This window comes from Salvia miltiorrhiza, unplaced genomic scaffold (assembly GCF_028751815.1).
Source record: "Salvia miltiorrhiza cultivar Shanhuang (shh) unplaced genomic scaffold, IMPLAD_Smil_shh original_scaffold_462, whole genome shotgun sequence".
In the NCBI taxonomy this organism is placed as follows: Eukaryota; Viridiplantae; Streptophyta; class Magnoliopsida; order Lamiales; family Lamiaceae; genus Salvia; species Salvia miltiorrhiza.
The window spans coordinates 47,765-52,985 of record NW_026651554.1 but is presented as its reverse complement, the minus strand read 5'-3'; positions in this window follow the sequence as shown (position 1 = coordinate 52,985).

The following is a 5,221-nucleotide window of genomic DNA, read 5'->3' as shown; positions in this document are numbered from 1 at the left end:
TTCACATACATAACCTCACCCTGAAGAGACTTGGGTTTTTGCAGTTTAAGTTCACTTTCTTTGGTCTTAAGACCATTGATAATCATTTCACAAGAGACCTTAGACCCACCATATTTTAAAGCTGATTTTACTTCAGAAAAAGACTTAGGAATAGAACTTAACAAAATCTGAGGGGCATACTTCTCAATATTGTCATCACCAGCAATTTTCAAATCATGCAACAGTTTGTGAAAATCATCAAGGTTTGAATCAACATCCTTTGAAGGATCCATTTGAAAATTCATAAATTGGTTTTGTAAAGACCATGCAGACTCTTCAGATGAAGTGGGGTAAATTGAGTTCAGATCATCCCATAAATCCTTAGCACATAAGTGACGAGACACTTTCCTAACCACAGAACTGCTCAGATTTAACAAGATAGTGGCCCTAGCATTATCATTCATATCATGCAGTTTCTCATCAGTCACAGATTTGTCAATTTTAGACAACAGAGCTTTATTAACCTTTTCCTTGACTAAAATGCACTCTATTTTGGTTTTCCAATCTTGAAAATCATCCCGGCCATTGAATGGCACCATATGCAAGTTGTTCATGGTGAATGCAGATGCAGCACTTAAGCAAACACAATTTTTCACAGAAAACCACAACAATCACAGAGTAACAGGTCAGTCAGACCACAGAGCAAAAAACACCACAATAGAGGTTACAGAAACCTCAGGAAGGAAACCTCTGGAGTTCAGGAGCAGGGAAGAGCCCAGATCTCAGCACAGATTGATCTGTGGAGCAAGGTTTCACACTGGTCCCTCCAAGAAGTTCCAGGAGGACTATCTGAGTCCAGAGAAAGGGTAAAGCTCTCAATCCAAGAGAGGTTTTACAGAGCAAAGCAGAAACACCAGAGAGAGCAAAACAACAGCGGAAACAATAAGGAACCAAAGCACACACAGCCTGTCTAGATAGCCCCCTTTCTCCCTTGATTTCCAGGGTACTCGCACGAGGAGACTCCTTTTAAGGAGAATCCAGACGAACTGGACCAAATGCAAGGGAGAACCTCACTTGGCTTTGACTGCCAGAGGGTTATCGAGATATAAGGCAACAAGCGGAAGCACACAAAAGATCAGGATCGCAAGATACCAAGACCAAACAGTAACATACAACAAAGAAAAAACAGCAGGCAACACCAATCCTAATGACTAGGAGTTTTAGGGTCTTAAGCCAATTTACCAGAGCCGACTTCCCAGGTAGGGGAAGAGTCGGTCTTACCAAAACCTTGCTCGTCGGGAGCGAATCGGCGCAGCCAAAGGGCGGCGGGGTGAGAGGGATGTGTTCGGGGGGAGCCCCGGCAAGGTCCCCGTGGCTCTGATACCACTGTTGGGTATCTTCGCCTTGCCGGGATTACTCCTCTTGGTTCCCGAACCTCCGGTCCGTCTCACTTCGTGCTCAAGCACCAAATTCACTCTGAACTTCTTTAGGACTTCACTCTTCCTTTCCAGATCTTCTACCTTCAGCTCCAATTATTCTTCCGATTATCTGTACTTCAGATCTGCACAAATAAAAATAAAAGGAGCAAAAAAGGGACAAAGGAAAGAAAAAAGAGATAAGAAATCAGAGAAGGGAAAAGGTGTCCTCGGGACACTTGGCTCAGATTTTCCCTTTTTGCAGCAACACACTCCGGCAGCTTTTGGAACCAGGGCTCAAGGTGGACTGGAATGCAGATCAGAGCCCAACACAGCCGAACCACGCCGCCTCAATTCAGGAATCCGATGGACAGGACTCCGGCGACACCGAGAGCTCAGCAATGCCACCAAACAGGAAACCCTCTCAGGTAACCGGCGGCACAGCTCTCAACTGGGGAAGAAGTTCTCAGATTCAAGCCACAGCACTACAGATCGTCTGAATCAGGAGAAGGAATAGCAGAGCCTTCAATATTGTGAACTTTTCCACTTCAAACTTCTACCCACAATTGAGGACTTTATAGCCGAGATGGGGACAGAACAGGGAAGTAAAGGGAGGCATCGGGAAGGAGGGGGAGAATTGCGGCGGAAGGAGAACCGAGGAGTCGGCGGCGGAGGGGAAATGGAAAGGCGCAGGTGAGAGAGAGAGAGAACAGATCGGCGCAAGGGAAGTGAGGGAATAAGGGTTTGGCTAAAAGGGGGTTGGGATTATTTAGGGAGATGGGCTTGGTTTTGGGCTTAAGGAGGTTTTGGGCTGGGGAGGAACAATTGAAGAGTATTGGGCCAACAATCCACACAACGGAAAACCCTTATCTGGAGTGCGTGTTGTGTGTGCCGCTGTGGCCAAAGCCCTGATCCGCTTGCACGCCGCCGTCCACGGCGGAAGCGGAAGCTCTCCCGTGTTGCAACCGGTGAACATGCGGGAGAGAACGATCCCACCTCAGTCGAGACACGCTTGTGGGAATTTCTTCGTGCCAGCAATGATACCATGCATGGAATTAGCTGTTGGCGTTGAGGAACTTGTTCGTCTCTTGGGAGATTCTGTTCGAAACGCCATAACTCGGAATGCTGAGATACTGTGTGCTGATAGGGATGGACGCGATATCTTCACAAATAGTATGGAAAGCTTCCTAAAACAAGTGTTCTCAGATGAAATCAATGCTATAACAATCACTGATTGGAGTAGGTTTGGATTCCACGAAGCTGATTTCGGATGGGGGAAGCCTGTTTGGACGAGCATTGGAATTGCGCCGCCGATTAGCAACGTGGTCGTGCTCATGAGCGACAAAGAGGGTGATGGGATTGAGGCATGGTTTTATTTGAACCAAAATGAGATGCCTTACTTTGAGCAAGATGAGGAGATCAAAACCTTCGTATCTTAGCTAGTAATGAGTTTATTTATGAATCTACTTTACAAATAATTAAGTTTATTCTCAAACCGCACTTGTTAATTTGTGTTATTTGCAATATATCATTATTGTTGATTTGACAAAATTGAACTTATCCAAACATTTGTAATTAATTGTTGCAAGACTCATAATTCTGTTGTCAATGTTCTTGTTTTTTTAGTTTCACTCTTTTCGCGGTTTAAATAAAAATATTAAGAACTTGAAAGAGGAAAAGTATTTGTTTGTGAAAGAAATTGAAGTGCCTGAATTATGATCTCTTTCAAGTTTTGTTAGAATCATGATTAATGGTTGCAGAAATTAAACTAGGTGCTCGATGAAATGCCTCATTGAGATAATACTTCATAATTCGTCAATGAAATATCTTCCGAGGGGGGAGGCGGCACGAGTTTTAAAAGAAACTAGTTGTATATTTGGTGATCTCAGTGGAGAATGAGTACACAAATTAGAAAAGATAGTGATAGTTAGTGAGAATTGTAAGAGTAATAGTAATTAGTTGAATTATTTTCAAAAATGGACTAGGAACATGTTAATTTTATGGACGAACAAACAAGGAAAAATCGAAAATGTTGGATGGAGGGAGTATAGGATTGTAAGATTTTGTTGAAACAGTTATTTGAGATCACAAGATAATTTAAATTTTGATAAATGAAAAATATGTAAATCCTAACACAATTTATGTACTCTTGTGAGAAATTCGCACAACCATCTGAAAATGTTGATTATCATTAAAAAACAAAATTATCACGTAAAAGGTGATATTTATTAACCTCTAAATAGAAAAGTGAGAATTAAAGGAGCAGACATGCATAGTTTATGCATGGCTTGTGATGTGGAAGTCCTCAGCATGATTCGATCCGTGAATGGAGACAACAGCTCGATCTCCACCGTTCTTGATAAGTCAGGATGAATGGTCCAGATTCATTTTGTAGTTGTGTTTCTTACGTGAATGTAAATGCGTCAACATGTTTCCTATAAATGTTCGTGTACGTGAACAGTAAAGAAGTTAGTTACTTAACGCTGCGTTTACTTTGATGGATGAATTTATTCATAGAAAATGATGGATAACACAAATTTATACCTTTAAATTTCTCCTTTCTTTTTTAACATTTGACACAAAAAAGATGCTCACCATTTTTCCTTCCTTATTTTCACTTCAAAGATGGATAATATTATCCCTCTATTTTTGGTGTGATAATATTATCCATCCTTGAAGTGAAAATAAGGAAGAAAAAATAGTGAGCATCTCTTTTGTGTCAAATGTTGGAAAAGAAAAGTGGCATTTAAAGGCATAAATTTGTGTTATCCATCATTTTCCATGGATAAATTTATCCATCAAAGTAAACGCAGTCTTAGTTGTAAACCCTCTGCTATATATGCTGAATATATCATTCTTTTCAATCGTTCTACTTTGCTTGATTCAGTAATTCTTCATGCCAGATCTTAAGGTTGATTTCCTTTCATTCAAAATCGAATTATACGCACCGAAATATTATGGTGAGAAATCGAAGATTCAACTAGAATACATTGGCTGCGGAGGAAGACAGAGATAATGGGGAAAATGGTGATGCAACAATTGTTGAAGAAAGGAACATAAACATTCTTGCCAAATGCCAAATCAACTCAACTTAGTAGGAATGCAAGGGCTAGAGCATACTCAGGTTGTAGAAATTCTACGTTTCTACTCAACTTATTGGCATAAATTAATTTCTTAAATTGGAGCAGATCTATACAAAGTGCAGTTGGGGCAAAAAGTAAATTGGAATTATTATATGGAAGTATAAGTGAACCAGACATTAATTCTCCTTATTACAAAACATGGATTAATTAAGATAGATTATATGGTTGTCTTCTTGGATCATAAACTCGATTTCTTTGTTCAAATAAATAACACACAAAAGTTGTGGTTAGCATTAATTAACCCAATGTTTTGGCCTAGTAATGCCCCCAAATTATGCAGATTACAACATGGGATAGGAAATTATAGACAAGGAAAATAGATGGTACTTGTTCAGGAACTCAAAAGGGAGATAGATATCCTGAATTATGTAAGCTCATAGAAGCCGAGGTAGCTCGAAATCCAAGCAATGAGCTAGGCTAATCTAGATAACAATGCACAAATGGATTTCACAAGGTACTGAGTAAAGAGCAACGACAATCATGGATAATTGATTTAGGTGTAAGCACACTGCAATAAAGTTTAATGAACAATCAAGAAATTGGTTAAAACTCAATGTGTTTACTTACCAGTGTTAAAACATGGTATTATCATAATGCATAGAGAAAGATAAAGAGAAGCAAATGATTGTTATTGTATTTTAAACTGCATCATAACTGAGTGTTCGCAGCGGAAATGAGAACGTG